This window comes from Ovis aries, chromosome 6 (assembly GCF_016772045.2).
Source record: "Ovis aries strain OAR_USU_Benz2616 breed Rambouillet chromosome 6, ARS-UI_Ramb_v3.0, whole genome shotgun sequence".
Classification (NCBI taxonomy): domain Eukaryota; kingdom Metazoa; phylum Chordata; class Mammalia; order Artiodactyla; family Bovidae; genus Ovis; species Ovis aries.
This window is the reverse complement of record NC_056059.1, coordinates 59,934,922-59,952,933: the sequence shown is the minus strand read 5'-3', so window position 1 is coordinate 59,952,933 and position 18,012 is coordinate 59,934,922. Positions and strand designations below refer to the sequence as shown.

The 18,012-nt window shown below is 40.3% G+C and overlaps 1 protein-coding gene across 4 annotated transcripts in view; it reads right to left on the bottom strand.

Annotated features, from left to right (window-relative positions):
- RHOH (ras homolog family member H) overlaps positions 1 to 17,252 on the bottom strand; it is a 51,553-nt gene extending 34,301 nt beyond the window's left edge. For 2 of the 4 annotated variants that reach the window (XM_060416637.1, XM_012179330.4), the window contains exon 1: positions 10,680 to 10,909. The gene's annotated coding sequence lies outside the window, so the exon portion shown is untranslated. Of the gene's footprint in view, positions 1 to 64; positions 9,089 to 10,679; positions 10,910 to 17,082 lie in introns of those variants that run through there. The other 2 variants (XM_060416635.1, XM_012179331.4) reach the window with 2 other exon arrangements.
- Positions 17,253 to 18,012: the final 760 nt, after the last annotated feature.

Here is an 18,012-nt window from a genome sequence, read left to right as displayed (position 1 = left end):
ACTCTCAAAATTAGCAAAAGAAACAAACAATTATAATCGGTAGGTAAAATAATGAAATACATACCTGTTGAGAAATAAAACCAGTCATGACCAAATATATAAAGGAGCACTAACACTGAAAACTCCAAACAGGGTAAATGTAGAAAAAATTTTAAATATGATCACTTCAGCCCTCCAAAGAAAAGAACAATAAATCCGAGGGAGCTTCAAGATAATATAACTTCATAAGATTGACTGGTCACAGGTCAGAAGAAAGAGTTGAACATGAGCTTAAGCGGAAAAGGCTAGTGACTCTTTTTCATGAGTGCAATTGCACAGTTTAGTTTCTAAACTGAAAACCACAAGAGTCTAGCCCCTGTTGGAAGACAAAACTTTTGTTTTTCCTTCCACATTTGTATGTGTTGGGTCTTTCCTGGATGACATATCAAATGGGTAGCCCTCGGGGAAATCCAAAACTATCGGTTTGGGTTTTCAACGTTTGGTCCAAGTTTTACATAGAACTTCCCTGTCACGATGCCAAAACTGCCTGTGTATTTTCATGGCTCTAGTATTTAATAGAAACATTGCCATATTCTATATCTTGAAATCTCTTTTCCTGAGATGTAGAGAACAAGAAGGAAGAAAAGATACCTATGGGAGTCAGCAAAGTTGTTTGCCCATCATTAATTCAAGTGATCCATTTAATCATCAGCTATATTTCTCTTATGGTAAGAAGCAATGTTTAAGCGCCTTTCTATAGTTTCTGCACATTTTGGAGGGAAAGCACTAGCATGACGGTGTTTTTAATATGTGAAAACCTAAATACTCATAAATAAAATATATACATGTATATTTAGGTTAAAAGCATATGCTACATTTGTTACAAATACGTGTTACTATTTTCTTTCTCCAAGGGACCTTCCCAACCCAGGGATCGAACCCATGTCTCCTGCAATGGCAGGCAGATTCTTTACCTCTGAGCCACCAGGGAAGCCCATTATAAAGTTAACATCATTACAGATATTTCTAATATTACCAGATAGTTTGGGTATAGGAATAGAGTGACAATATCACTTGTCATATCAACAAATGTAGGAAATTGTGGTACTGTCAACATGTAAAGTTTTTCTGCCTTTCCCCTCCTATTTCCTGTATATACGTCCAACACCCTCTTCTACTTCCTTATTACAGCCAGAGGAAGAGAGAGAGTGAGTAAATGACTATCGATATAAATTACAGCAAGTTACAGTCCAAAGTTACTGGAGCTTGAGGAAAGTCAGGTTTTATCCCCCAAAAAAGTATACCAAAAGGGATTTCTGAACTCTTTAAGGGTATTTGCAGCAGAGGACAATGGTCTTACATTATTTAAATTTGAATCCCAATACATGGCCCTCCTTTGTTAGAAGGATTAATCACAGGCATTCTTATGCTTCTCAGTCATGGTTGAGATCATTTTTAGCTCAAGATTGGAACAAAGACAGGTAGAATTTTTTGTGGCAACTGAGAAAAAGCTTCATGATAAGATATGTGTATCTATTTTTATTTTTATTTTTAGTGCTCAAGAAGGAGGCAGCTAGAATAGCACAAGGGAAAACAAAGGAAAAGTAGGGATTCTACTTTTCAAAGGAACCTCTGAAAAGAAAGGGAAAGTATGGAGAAAAAGACAAATGTCAGTCAGTTTCCCACATCAGCAATTAGGTTGCTAGGCAGAATGCTGAAGCAGGGGAAGCAATCTGCAGGAGAAAAGGGGAAGAAGAGTTTGCCAGTGGCCTTTGGAGCACATGGGATATTTCTGTTTTCTGAGCTGTAACTGAGAATTCTATGATGCAATATTATTTAAATGCATTAAATGTATTAGGGCCTTCCCAGGTAGCTCAGTAGGTTAAAAAAATCCACCTGCAATGCAGGAGAGGCAGGAGACTTGGGTTCAATCTCTCGGTAGGGAAGATTCCCTGGAGGAGGGCATGGCAGCCCACTCCAGTATTCTTGCCTAGAGAATCCTATGGACAGGGGAGCCTGGCAGGCTACAGTCCATAGAGTCACAAAGAGTCACACACAACTGAAGCGACTGACCAGGCACACATGCAAGAGTATTAAATTAAAATACACTTAATGAGGACTTCCCTGGCAGTACAGTGGCTAAGACTCTATGCTCCCAATGCAGAGGGCATGGCTTCAATCCCTAGTCAGGGAACTTGTATCCTGCACACTATGGGCATGACCAAAAATAATAATAATAAAATACACAGAATACATCAAAAAACACATTGAATACACTGAGTTGAAATTGGCAGGAGCTGTAGTCATGAGTTTACAATAATTAAAATGGTTGTAGAAGGTGAAGTACACTAATTACTTAAATATATATTGGTATTTGTTACAGACTTTCCTATTCTATCTCAAAGAAAGATGTATAATCCTTACATTATGCCAAACCAAGAGAAGCCTGATTCAATATCACAATTTCACTAATTTCACAATTTGTTAAGCCAATTGTACATAGTTTTTCTCTGGAGGGTTGAAGACGGTGCAATTCCCCTCCCCATACTCTATCTCCCCCAGTCTCTTAACATGACATGACAGTATGGTTTTATCACTTTCAACAGAGTTGACCAGTTTAAAGAGATGACTTTGGGGTAAATCTCCCTACCCTGCCTAAGTCCCTATCACTGTCCAAGTGGACAGTACATTAACAAAGGCATGAACTTTCAACTGAAAACACCTACTTCCCCAAATTGCATGTCAGGCACCCATTAATGGAAGATGGCCAACTGGGCTTCTGTGGTCTACAGGCTACACAGGAAAAGTACTATCTCCAAAATCAGGGCCCTAACAGATGTTCAGCTTCAGATAGGAAAACCAACATTTCACACTCTGAAGTAATCACATTACACACAAGCAAATAATGCCTTTCGCCGCTAAAAGTAGCCTGGCTGGGTATCCAGTACTCACTGAGCACCACTCGCTACACTCTGGAGTTGGCTAGATCGGTATTTACAACCTGCCTGTATTTCTTATGCCAAGTAGGTACCACACGACAGTCAGTAAGACATTAAAGTAGGATCTTAGAGACTATTTTCCTGAATGGCTACTGATCTTGGCCTCACATAAGATAATTAAGAATTAAGGACTTAGAACATTGGTCATATATACTCTGACAAGAACCACCTCTAGCCCCACATGTTTACCCAGCTTAAGGATCCAGTGCTATAAAACTACACGTGTACCTGCCCTCTTGTCCTCTTTTTACTATCAATTTTTCTCTCTAGCAGCTAAGTCCAATGTCAGCAATGACCAGGACTTTCACAACTTCTGAAAGGCCTCCTCTGATGTGTTGACAGTCTCTGAGGCAGGATTTCTTAATATGAGGCATCTGGACTACTGATCTTCCATAGATGCACTCTCAATGTTAGCTGCTCAGTCATGTCCGACTCTTTGCAACCCCATGGACTGTAGCCCGCCAGGCTCCTCTGTCCATGGAATTCTCCAAACAAGAATACTAGGGTGGGTTGCCATTCCCTTCTACAGGAGATCTTCCCGACCCAGGGATCAAACCTGGCTCTCCTGCATTGCAGGCAGATTCTTTACCATCTGAGCCACTGGGGATGCACTCTAGAGGATATCCCTAAATCTCCCAAAAGTGTATGACAAATATGTAGTTTCTATACATGGGCTTTTTTCTCAGGGATATGGTCTTTGGTTCTCATCAGATTCTAAAAGGAATTTATGAACATCCTGAGAGACTAGTGCCCCGATGATAGGGAATGTGAAATTTTTTTTTTAACTGAAGAATTTTCAGCATAAAGTAGAAAAAAAACAAAAATATTAAAGATGATTTGAGAGCTTATTACTGTCACTAAGGTTTTAAAGCCAGGTGAAATCAATAATCTCAGTATGAATGGCTTCTGCTACTGCAATGTGATTTACTTCAATATGTTTATTTTGTGATACATACATTGTTATTATGGCACATGTCTGATGTTATTCCTTTGAGGGCTATAGTTTTCTATATAAAATACATTTCATCAAACATCAAGCTTTACTTCTTTAATGTGATATTATTATACACTAAAGCTCAAACATTTTCTAAACACAGCAATGTGTATTCTCCTCCAGGTTTATGCTTGATGATCACTTCCCAATAATTTGAAATAGAATATTCATGGGTCTTCAACTCTCCATTTGACCATTTTTCTCTGTGCTTCCTTCTTGTAGTTCCCCTGTTCATAGCTACTTTCAGTTGGTCCAAATGCCTGTAAAAGGGAATTTTATGGCATAATCTACATTCCCCTTTAGGGAGTATCAAGAGTGTGGTCTCATGTTTTTAGTTTGTTTCTATAGATTCAACACAATAGCTTGTCCCTTTGGGGCTTTCTCTGTTGTCACACCCTTTTTTGATCCTAAGCCTCAAGGTATTAGTAGGCTTGCTCCCAAACACACACACACACACACACACACACACACACACACACACACACACACGCATGCACATTCTCTAAGCCAACCCAAACTATCACCTTTAATCTATTAGCATTCTCAAAGTATTATCTACAGACCATTTGTTTCAGAATCTTTATGAGGCCAGAGGACTAGTTAAAAATATTCCTGCCAACCTCCAGACCAATTGGATCGTAATCCATGGAGGTAAAAGCTGCTTTTGTTAATACATCCCCCATCCATCCAGCTGAGATTAGAGAACCCATGATTTACAAGAATCATTTTCTTCCTGACTTGAGCCCTATTGTTTTGAGATCTAAATGGAGCTACTTTCATATTCATCTGACTTGCCTCTGAGATCAGCATCTCTTAAGAAATCTTCTTCCCTCTCTCTTGCCTTTGACAGTAGCTTTTCTGTGGGCTCTTCCTCAATCTCCACAGGCAGCCAGTGGCTTCTTTCTTCCAGAGCTGCCCTAAGGAAACCTTCTTAGCATCCACCACTTCAGACTGCCTGGATCCTAACACCATTTACAATACCTCACCTGGGGTTCATAGTACATATTTGCATGTCAAAAGCAAGCCCCATCTGGCCCACAAAACTCCTCTTGGCCTTGCCCTTAAATATTCAGTTCAGTTCAGTCACTCAGTCGTGTCCAACTCTTTGCGAACCCATGAATCGCAGCACGCCAGGCCCCCCTGTCCATCTCCAACTCCCGGAGTTCACTCAGACTCACATCCATCAAGTCAGTGATGCCATCCAGCCATCTCAACCTCTGTCGTCCTCTTCTCCTCCTCCCCCCAATCCTTCCCAGCATCAGAGTCTTTTCCAATGAATTAAGACTACTTAAAACCGCTTATTTACAGTCTTTCTCCGCATTTTTAAGGCACACACCACTCCTACAATACATGAACTAAAAACAAAATTCTAGTATCTCACCATTCTAACACAAATGCTTTATTTTTTTAAAGTTCACATTTCATCCTCATTCATAACAAAACCAGAATGTGACATGAAAATTGTAATCCTGATTTTCTAATCTAACACCATATCAAATATATTTTCATAACTACTGTTAATGATGACCTTTAAGACTGCCAGATCACTTTTGGTTATTATTTAGGCTATTTTTGGATCATTCTGTCATAATAACAATACAGTGTCATAATAACAATACATAATGAATAATACAGTTCATGCATGTTACTTTTTTCCTTCTTTGAATTATTTATTTAGAATAAATTCCCAGAGGTAGAATTAATGGATCAAAGTGTATGAGCATTTGGATAGCTCTTGCCACATATTGCCAAGTTGCCAGGGTTGTATTTTATACATTTCCTAAGCAACATGCTGGTAAATGTTTATTTAATAGATTTTTCTCAAAGGAAAAGAAAAAAGGGTGGAGAGTTTGATTTATAACGTTCGCCAATTTTGTGGTATAAATACCCCTATCGGGTCCAGTTTCAAGTTATGAACATGGTATCACTGAATACAGATGTTTCATAGCATCATTATATGATATATCGATATAATATATATATATCACATCATTATAATATTTCTATCACACAGATAAATTGGAGATGATAACTTCAAAAGCACAGATGACAAAAATATTGTAAATAATCAGGAGTAATAAGTTTTTTGAGTATTACATTTATTTTTAATATAATTTATTGAACTGGGATTTATAGAATTTAATTTTTGATAGTGATTGTTTAACATCTGGTTTGCAGATTTTCTGGAATAACACAATCAGTTCTTGTAAGCAAGTACAGGCTCCCACATATTCCTGACTATCATCTCACTAGATATTTAGCAAAAGCACACCTTTTTTTTTTCATGGAAGCCATTGAAAATTCACCTGATTCCATCTGTGCCACAAGCAATAGCCATGCTTTTAAGTTAGCAAATTATGATAATGCATAATGAATAAAACATAATCCAAAAAAAAAAGAGAGAAAAGAACAGGAGGTCTACGTGAGCAAATTCATTCTGCCCACTCTCCCCCAATTTGGGTAATACTCTCTTCATCCATTCATTTTACTGGTGTTTTTCCATGGGTCACCTATTAAAAAGCACTCAATCATTTATTTACTCGAACAGTGACTGAATGGATGACTATATGTAGTTCTCATGGCACATATTTTGAGAACCATATTCATGTTACCTAACCACTGTCTTTGTTGGTTTTCTTTTCTATGAAATGGGGAAGAGGTCACTGCTGACTTCAGTTTTACAGGAAACTAATGTAGTGATTAGAATACTTCAACTTATGCTCAAAGAAGCAATCAAGCATTCCGTAATGCTTTGAAATTTTTTCCAAAGTAATTCATTAGTATTGTGTTTTACTGGAAGAGAGAAGTGGGAGAGTGATTTGGCACTATCTCACGTGAAAGCCGCATTGGAGAAGGCAATGGCAACCCACTCCAGTATTCTTGGCTGGAGAATCCCAGGGACGGGGGAGCCTGGTGGGCTGCTGTCTATGGGGTCGCACAGAGTCGGACACGACTGAAGTGACTTAGCAGCAGCAGCAGCAGCAGCATGTGAAAGCAAATTCCTGTCTTTGGGCTTTCCATGAGTGACACTGAATAGCCTCTACATGTCTGTAATACTTCAGGATTTTTGAAGTAGCACCCTACATTTCCAAATTAACATGTAAATATGGTTAGCAAAAACTCTAAACATACATACTTGACCAAATCATCCCACTTCCAGAAATTCTAAGAAATAAAATTCAAAACAAAGGAAAATGCTTTTGTGTGATATTAATAAGGGCTTCCCTGGTGGCTTGGATGGTAAAGAATCTGCCTGCAATGCAGGAGACCTGGGTTCAATCCCTGGGTCAGGAAGATCCTCTGAAGAAGAGAATGGTTACCCACTCTAGTAATCTTGCCTGGAGAATTCCATGGGCAGAAGAGCATGGCAGGCTATATAGTCTATGGGGTCACAAAGAGTCGGACATGACTAAACAACTAACACACACGCACGTTACTAGCAATTGAGGGAAGATGGTTTTACCTCTTTTCAGCACTTACTCAACTTACCATCTCAGTGCTGGGGCTCTGGCAGGAGAGTTTTGGATCAATGGCTCCCAAATGCTCACCTCAGAACAACTGTCTCTAAGTCACTTGAGTGGGGAAAAAAATGTGTATTTTTATCACACAGATTCCTGGACCCCACTCCAGGACTGGGGTGTGATACAAGAGAACTGCTGTTTTTGAAAATCTTCTCAAAGGGTTTTGATGTCCAGCCAACTTGAGGAATTATGATTCCAGGCCAGAACCAGACAAATCAAACCGTTTCTGAACAATGATCCAAATCTGGGAACAGTATGATGACTTTCTACACGAAGCATCAAGAAGTTGCTTAAGGCATTCAAGCAGCAGTTGGAGTCAAATGACTGAAAAGCCTCAGAGGAGGAGCCTTAATTCTGGCACCTTCCACGTCCCTCTGTTCATCCTTTCCATCTCTGGCCCCCACCCCGCACTGTCCAGCCCAGCATTCGATACTGTGAGGCTGCTTTGTAGCATGTTCCACTTTGGTATCCCTCCGAACTTGTGTCCTCCCTTTGCATACACAAAGCCCCCAAATTTCCACCCTGAGAATACAGTGGAGCTCTATTTTAAAAAAGTAACATTATGACAAAACCAAAGTAATCTACATGTGCAGTTGAGAATCTCCTGCATAATGAGCATACTGGCCGTATCCGCGTTTTTAAAGGGCGGTTTCTAAAGCCAAAAGAATCTCTGCTCTGCAGAGCAGAATGGGAAAGCAGGATGCTTTTTAATCTTGGCTTATGTCCAGATCCAAGCATCCAGAATTTAAATAAGCACTATGGGCATTCATTGTCAAAATGGTCCAGATTCCTAAATAGAAATGGATTTTTAGCAGTGTCTTCCCAGCATTGAAATTAAAATATATCATGAAATACATAATTTCACTTAAACAGCCCAAGCAAGTTACTCATTTATCTCTAATTCAAAGTACTCTATAATTCCACCCAAAGCATTCAGTGAGCATCAACCATAGATGTCCACAAATAGTACAGCAGTCACTCAGAGAGTTGTCTTCTAAGTCTGAGCATTTGCTAGGGAAAGGCTTAAAAAATCTATTTCTAATCTTGTTTCCCTCTTCTCATGTACATTACCACTACAACACATCTAACCCTGTGCCTTGTCTATTCTTGGTGCTAAAAAAATGTTAAATCTCAGCTTCTACCTATCCACTCCCACTTCCCTTTGAAAGGAATACTGGCATTAAAAAAGTAACTTTACAGATACGTTGTTCCTAAGCCAGGGACCATGCCATCTTCATTCTAGTGTCCCCATTCTTGATAAGAATTGTAATAGCTACACTTACTGAGAGTTTATTTTATCCCAGGCACTAGGCTAAATGCTTTAGATGTTTTTATCTCTTTTATCCCTACAACCAACCTCTGAAGTAGATATTTTAATTCATTGTTAGAGCTACTTTACCTTTTTTTTTTTTTTTTAATGAGGATTAAAGAAGTTAACTAATGTGTCCGAGGTTCTCACAGGTGGGAAGCAACAGCACCAGGATTCGACATAAGGCAATCTGGCTCCAAAGTCAGGGTTTGTATACTGGAAGGTGCTTTTGTTATTATGTGGATGCAGATATTTCATAGTCCAGGGGAAAAAAGTATTCGGAATCCTTAGGGAAAGAATAGCAGCATATCCACAACTTATCATTCAGACACACAAAGGAGGTAACAGATAGTTCATGAGATTTGGGGTCTGACTGTTGAAGAATGGAGACTTGCTCATAATTAGTCAATCAGCTTGTCTGCCCAAGAGGAAGTCTACTTCAATTACTAAATGACTGCAGGGTCTCCTTAGCAGGTAGTAACCAAAAATGAAGGTCGGATAGGTACCGTAAGCTACACAAATCTTTCTCTGCATTAACAATGTACAAGGGGAAAACAGTAGAGGGAAGGCAAGTGGAGAATCATAGATGTGGGAGATACATGAGGAAGCCCAGAGCATGAAGAAGCAAGGATCCCAAGGCCACCTCGCACATGGAATTGTCAGAGCTATGAGTGCTGAGAAAGAAGTGCCCAAAGGCCTAAGAAGACCAGACAGCCACTGACTAGAGGACTCTTCTCCTCAGCAGCCTTGCCTCTCTAGGTCTTCCATAACCCATCTACACCTTCATTTTTCAACCTTATTTCCTACCAAAGTGTAAAACAAGCTTTCATCTTTTCCCAGGTCAATTTCCTTAAGTGGGATGGTCATCTTCTAGTCAGTCTCACCTTTGTGCTTTTGCCCACACAATTTTTCCAGTGTGAATTAACCCCCTTTCCATCTATTCAATCTCTCATCTTTCCAAGTCCTGTGTCTTTCAGACTACTCGAGCTTTCCCTCAAATCTCATTCTCAGAACTCCTATAACTCTTACAGCCTATGGTCATTCCATCTATTCCTTAATTCCCATCTTGCACTGCTCCCTGGATTTTAGTTCTTATCACATCTACTAGATCCTTCAAAATAGAGAATTTTTTACATTTCTCTTACATCCTTCACAACATCCGTTTAGAATCAACAAGTGATAATCAACTACTTGCTGCTTTCTTGAATATTTCAATATTAGCTTTAATTTAGTAAAGAAACCCAAACCAGTGATTTCTCTAACTTTATTTAGTTACAACCCAGGCTACCAAGTGGTACCTCACAGCTTATCTCCAAATCAGGCCACTTCAAAAAACTAAATTTGATTTCATTTAAAAATATGTACTTACACATCAAATATCACTTTTAAAAAGGGACTTTAGCATTGAGAATAGGTGAAACCAACAAGCTAGGAATTTCAGATATGAATCTGTATCATTTGGATTTTGGTTCTGTTTCTTTCTGAATTAGAAAATTTTTAAACTCATATTTGTACAGTTTAGAGGATCTTTGGATTTACTTCATCAAACAGGATGACATTTAAACTACCAAAATATTTGAGCTCAATCATAGCCAATTATAAGCATATGAATTCTCTAGGAGACTATCCGGAAAACCAAAAAGCCAACTATTATAATGTTTAATGTTTCAGAAACTAAATGCATCCTGTTAGACTTGGGCAGGCATGGGGAGTAGCTGGATATCTGACTAACTCTCTTTGCCGGAGTAACACGGTTCTATACTTCACAACAGGTTGAACAGAGTAATCACTATGTTGAATCTATACTAAAAGCTAAATAAATCAGAAAGATTTCTTTTGACAGTGAAGAAATAGTTTTAAAGAAGTCAAAGTCATACCTGTTGTAGAATGCCGAAGAAATTTCTTGACACCAAAATGACTGACTCCGGAAGTCAAATTTGTTCAGTGCAGGTAAGTAAAAACAAAAGCAGCCCAATTTCCTTCTAGGATTTATCTTTCCTTCCTCCCCAAGAGTATAACATTCTTGCATTGGAAGACCTAAAATTTTGAGAGCTGGGCTGGTAGAGAATCAAACCCAAGATGATTGGGTTTGGTGTGAGCAGTGACTGAGGCAGCAGGACCGATCCGAATGTGACAAAAGAGATTAGCAAGTTCCTGTGCATAAGTCAATTTCCTGTAGCTGGCTTCTCCGAAGAGAGGGTTTCATTTGTGTGGGTTAGTGATGTGTGTCTGTGTGTGTGCACGTGTGTTTTCCTCCATGACAATATGAAAACTTCCCCAGATGAGAGACAGAATAAGACCTTTGCTGCATAGCAGATTTGTGTTGAATTTCTCACTTCTGGAGGGACCATTTCCCTCTCCCCCTCCCCCAATTTCCCACCAGCAAACCACCTACTTAAAATTGTGGAAAGGAAAAGTAAAAAACCAAGATGATTCCTTAAGGAAGTGAAACAAACCAAGGAAAAAAAAAAAGGCCACAGGGCCACTCCGCAGACTGGTCTCGGTTCATTGAAGCTTAGGAAAAAGCACCTTAGATCTTCACGTCAACTTGGTGAACATACTGACTATGGAGGGAAAGCGGTAGGTGGGTGATTCACTTTGTTTTATTAATAACTACCAAACAGCAATCTGGAAAGGACAGACTCAGCCTTAGCAAGAGCTCAGACATCCCCTCCATACATTTACCCTTGGATGGACCCACACCTGTGTTATGAGATACGTGACTAAGAGTTGTTTTCAGACTCCTCAGAGTTTCATTACTTGCCTCCAAATCCAAATTTACACATCTGTCCTCCAGTGCAATCCAGGTGTAGAGACCATCTGCACATACTTAGATTATGACTGAGTTGCCTGTAGCAATACATTTAACTTTCATGATGTGGTCACAGTCTGCCCCCTACACCCATCTCAAATCCCTAACTAATCATAAACGCTGCCTCCCAGGGTGAAGTCTTGGTCAAAATGCCTATATGCCAAAAGGATAAAATCAACTCCACTCAAGTTAACAAGCATTTATAGAGCCCCTACTGTGTGCAAAGTCCAGTGCTAGGGTAGGGGAGGGTACACCAAAATGGAATCTCTCACTCATAATGGTCAAAGTTAACTGAAGGGGAAAGACAGGGACATAAAGGAAATGCTGTGAGTCAGGATCTATTTCTAAATCTCACTCCAGGACTTCCCAGGCAGTCCAGTGGTTAGGACTCTGCATTTCCACTGCAGGGACACAGGTTCAATCACTGGTTAGGGAACTAAGATCCCACATGCCGCAAGGCATGGCCAAAAGAAAAAAAAAAAAAAATCTCACTCGAAAAATCCTGGGACACCAGAGTCAGTTGAAAGGAAAGTGTGTACAACCTTTTAGCCAGTTAGGATAGCTACTGAATGTTAACATGGATTCTTTTGTAATATTCCAGGGGGCCTCGACTGACTTTCAGAGAGCCACTCAGATCTGCGTGCATCATCTGAGAGCCACCCTCACACCCTCAGTGTTGCAGACACGGAATTCTGTTACGTGCCTGATACTGTGAACTGAAGAGAAACACAAAGGCTGAGACAGACATATTCCCTGTGCTCTCAGCACCTACATCCTAGTCAGAGGAGACAGAAACATCCATACAAATGCAATCATTACGGATTGTAATAACTATTGCAAAGGAATCAGAAAAGAAGGTGAACTAGAGAGCAAGACAAGATGCACATCCCAGGAGTGGCCTCTTTGTGTATCTGACAATCAAAGTGAGACTTGAAGTTGTGAATCTCAACCCTGACTGAGAAGCTTTTGAAAAATACCAGTACCTAGGGAATTCCCTGGCACTTCAGTGGTTAGGCCTTGGCACTCCCACTGCAAGGGGGCATGGGTTCAATCCCTGGTCGGGGAACTAAGAACTCTAATGTGGTACCAACGGGCAAAAAAATACATATGTATATCAGTACCTAGGCCCCATCCCCAGAGATTCCAGTTTGATTTGTCTGATTTGGGGCTTGGGCATCAATATAAACTCCCCCCATTATTATAATGTAAAGTTACCTCTCTATTGCTGAAAAAGAGGAGCAGAAGGAAAGTAGGGAGTAGCACTACTTTCTAGTACTTAGTACTCTACTAAGGGGAGTAGAAGGAAGGACATTTCAAGCAGAGGCAATAATATGTGTAAAGGCCCTGAGGTGGGAAAATGCTTGGCATGTTTAAGGAAGTAAAAGAGGACTGATGTATCTGGTGTGTAATGATGACAGGACTAAGTGGTGAAAAATGAGCATTCTCAGAGATGCTCAGACAACTACTGAGTCCATAGGAGACTCATTAACCCCTGAAACCAGGCATCAATTTCTAAGGTACAATAAGAACTCAGTCTGGGAGGTGAGATCCTTGGGCCCTCTGATAAGCACATACTTCATCTTAGAAAAATTTCCCAGAAAAATCAGATCACCATCATAATGTTACTAGGTAAGCAGAACATATGGCTGGTGGACACTTTATTTACCTCTAGTTTGGGTGAACTCCAGGAGTTAGTGATGGACAGGGAGGCCTGGCATGCTGCGATTCATGGGGTCGCAAAGAGTTGGACACGCCTGAGAGACTGAACTGAACTGAATTGGGTTATCAAAAGACTTAGGGCAGCAATATAAAAATACATATACCTTAGCAAAATAAAGCAAATTAAAAACAAGAAAGATGAAGCCAAAATTAAGCTAAAGCCAGGGGTAAGGTTGAATGAGAAAATGAAAATACCATGTAGTTCTAAGCATTTAGGCAACTGGTGTGAAGCAGTAAACACTACCACACAAAAAACTGAGCACATTGCTCAGGATGAGGAGGGCTCCCTGGCTCTTTGGTGCTGAGACGGTGCTAGGAGAAACTTGGCATCTGCATTCTCATGGAAGGACATGACAACCGAAGTGAAACACCACCCTTAGACTAAACCCAGCCAGCCACAAGCTCGAGAGACGGCTCCTCACATTTTTCCTCAGTGTAAAATAGGCTGATTTCATCTCATGAAAAACTTGACTAAAAGCAATCCCAGGGGCACATCAGAGAGGGTCCTGCTTCGATATGCAAATTTAATGCAGAGATGAAAACAGATTTCAGAAATGCTTTTGCAAATGCAGGATAAAACTGTTTTCTCATCTGAGTGTCTAAAAAATTGCAGGCAGCAAAGAGCTGAAAATTGGTAGTACTTCCAGGAAGAGATCCAGTGGTTTTCTCAGTGCCCCAGAGCCCCTTGAAAAAGCAGAGGAGTGTCCTTGAGCAAGGACAGCTGCCTCCAAGGTTGGCCCTGCTTCACCTCCATGAGAAGGCAAGCCTTTACCCTTTGGGAAACAAAGCAAAAGGCACCACAGTGTGGTTTGTAATTTCAGGGCGTTGGGCCTTGGGCATTTTCTTCACAAAAGAACATACATATTCCAGGGCAGGGCAATCGGGGTGTGTCTGAAGGCCCCAAAGCTCCCATCCACTCTGGCTGGTGCTGGGAAAAGTACTGCCAGTTGGCTGTAAGATGTTCCTTTCCTTCTCGGCTCCCCGGCTTCCCCCCACCACCACCCCCCACTGCCTCTTCTGATGGCCTTGCTCTCTCTGTGTAGGCAATTGTAGTTTCAGATGTTCTCATAGAGTCAGGGTTTGTGCAGCCTCTTGCTCTGACAGTGAGAAATGGTTTTTCCTTTTGCCTCTTATATATCTTTAGTCTTCACTAAACATATTTATATATATATAACAATATATAAAACTCTTCATATATTTTAATGTCAGAGGAGGTTTTCTCAAGGGGAGTGGGAGAAGGTTGGGAGACAGCTATCTAACCTTCTCCCTTTTCTGGAAATCTTTCTTTCTCTCTCACTCTAGCTCACTCGCTCTCGTTCTTTTAACGGACAGGGGTAGTGGTGAGGGGAGGAAGCAAATAACCTAAAATACATGTACATGCTACATGCTTAGACACACACACATACACACCCCTGTGGGTATGTAAGTTCTGAGGCTGTATAGGGCCTCAGAACAGAGATGAGGCCCAGCATTGGGACAGAGATGAGGGGAAACCCTGGGGAATTCAGAGTGGTGGGAAGGAAGGAAATCCTGGGTGTGGAGTTCCCAGTAGGATCTGGCTTCTCATAAGCCATATTCGGGAAGCTTCCATGACAAGCACTTACCACACTGTGAGTTGGACTAGTGTTCTCCCATAAGCTCCAACAGCACCTTCTGTTAACTGTCAAGCACTCACCAAACAGCCCTGTTACATCCAGCACAGAGTCCTTGAGGCCCAGAGCCTGGCCTTGCTTATTGGCGCATCTCAGGCACCTCATAGTCAGCCACTGACAAACCATTTGCTGATCCATGGGTTGATTCTCTCATCTAATCCTCACAACAGTCTTACATGGTAATCATTTTTTAATATATTTTTACAGCTAAGAAGACCTCAGCAGGCTAAGCAATTTGCATGAAAGTACATGACCACAAAAGCAGAACGAAGACCCCCGCCCAACCCATCCACCCATTGTGGCTCTTCACCCTGCCGACTCCCAAGGGGGAGAGTGGGGCTGTGGAGACAGGGAAGCAGCCTAAGCCCTAAGCCACAGGTCCATTTTCTGTTTTCTGAGCACCCTTCCTCTGAGATTCTCCGCCAAATACAGTTGGCTAAAGATAAAGACTTGCTTTCTCAAAAACATTTTCATCTGAAATGTCCTGGGCTTTCTTGGTGGCCCAGTGGTTAAGAGTCCGCCTGCCAATGCAGGGGATATGGGTTCAATTCCTTGTCCAGGAAGATTCCACATGCCATGAGGCAACAAAGTCACTGCACCACAGCTATTGAGCCTGTGCTCTAGAGCCCGGGAACTGCAAACCATTGAAGCCTGAGCACTCTAGAGCCTGTATCAGCAACAAAAGAAACCACTGCAACGAGGAGCCCATGCACCACAACTGGAGAGTAGCCCCTACTCTCTGCAACTAGAGAAAGCCCACACACAGCAGTGAAGACCAAGTGCAGCCAAAAATTACTTATTTTTAAAAAGAGATGTCTTCTGATATGGCAGACCAATAGCTTGGTTTCTCTTTAATAGTCTCCTTGAATGAGCACGTTTTTTATTGAGGGTTTTAAAATAATATAACAACTGAGTACTCTGATCTCACACATAAGTAATATTTTTGTCCATTGCAAAGGTCTCTGCCTTTTATACCAGAGAGAACTCTTAGTGACAGTGTTAATTGTAATGAATAGTAAACCTTGGAAACTTATTTTTCACCCTGAGTGAGTAAGATGCCTGTTCCTTCTTCTTACTGTTAATGAAATTATTTAGATTTAGTGAGTAGCTTTTAATGTTTACACAGACCTTCATTCACAATATGCCACCCAATAAAATAAAATATTTCAGTGGATTCTGAAGATGTACCAACTTTGACTGTTTGGAGTTTCAAACCTAGGGCATTAGACAGACTGTAATTATCTTTACCCAGCTCCCCACTATGTGATAAGCAACTGTATTAAACCAAAACATGCATTCCTTCTGATTGAGAAATTTTATGATGGGAATTGTAAAATGTTAGCTCTGTAGAAGAGAAAAAGGTTAAGTAGTATGTGTCACTTTCAGTGTAAAAATACACTTATATAAAATACCCATTAAATTCTAAATATTAAAATATCTTAGGAATGCTTCAGGCTAGAAATCACATGAATGATTACCTCCTTATGCACTTTGAATCATTATAAACATCAGCCTCCCTAACCAGATAAGAGTATCATTTCAAACATCTTTTAGCTTCCCTCTTTTAGCCATAGCTATAAAAAAACCATTTCCCTTGCTGTGATTCTCATCATCTATTTTCTCTTTAACTGTTTTACTGTAACATAATGTGTTGCTTTTTGTTTCAGTGAATGTCAGGTTCTCAGGATTCTCAACTGTCATTTTAATCCTGGTTTGTTTGCTGTGTATAACTGTGTTTATCGAGCAAACATTTACATCCTGGTTCTTTTTATTGCAGAGCCATAATTCATAACAATGCAGGGTCTTGTTGCAAAAGATGATAGCATTCAACGCAATCATTCAAGCTGTGGTGTAACTTCTTTTTTTTTTTAAGTGTCATAATAGAGTTAATATCGTCTAATGCCCGTTACCCCTCAAAGCCATCCCTGGTTAGTTAATATACTTTTGCAACCCTGCTGACATCAGGCAAGGCACTTTTAGGACCTTTTTAGAACTTTTAGAGACAGCTTAATAAACTATAAGAGGAAAAACCAGTAGTGTTACATTCTGTTCACAACTTGCCTTTGACTCAAAGTATAATCTGGTTTGTTCACCTACCTTATTCACTGGATACAGGTCCAAAGCAAAATCATATCCACCCAAAAAGGACAAAGATGGGCTGTCATTGACGAAATTTGAAAGAATGTGCCTCAGGCTTTGAGAGCAAATCCTGGAGAGGAGACTGCAAAGTAATATGAGTAAAAGGAGTGTCTTTGGGTCAAATGCATGAACTCCCAGGGGAGTTCCTCTCTAATGTAGAATATCTGATTCATTTAAAAAAAAGAAAAAGGCCATCACTGCTTTTTCTCACATTCATATTTTACTCGTTGTCTTGATAGGGATCTTCAGTTTGAGCACACACATCACAGGGTAACTGCATCTCCGCACACCTGCTCACAGTGGGGGTTGCAGACGTTTCAGTTAAAAGGCAGGGCCATGACTACTAACTTGCCATCTTTTCAAAATAACAGATCTCCTGCACAATTCTAGAGGGATCAGGTTAAAACTTGAACCCAGAACAATCTGAAATTCTGGAGAGCTATAAATTTGGATTCAGATAAAGTAAGATTCAAATCTCAGTCCCACTTATGAGCAAGGAGGAGGCCCTGATCTTCCCAACTGAGAAATAGCTATAATTACACCTCCCTGGGAAAGATTTTGTAAAATGACCATAGAGTCTTTGGAATATAGTAGACACTCAGTACATGGTGTCTATTCATAACCTATCCTGTTTCGGACTTTCACCTTCTGGAGTTTTTTCCCTCAATTCCTACTCCCTCTTCAAATGATAACTTGACTTTCAGAATTTGAGAAGCTTTGCCAATGCCAGATTCTGGTTGAATAAAGTTGTACAAGCTTATACATCATGCACAGGATTCTAAGTCCTATGTTGATTGTCTCAACAGTTTTACATGGTCTAGAAAATTTTAAAACAAATTGTTACTGGTAATTTATTCCTTTTGCACAATTTGAACAATCACGGAATCT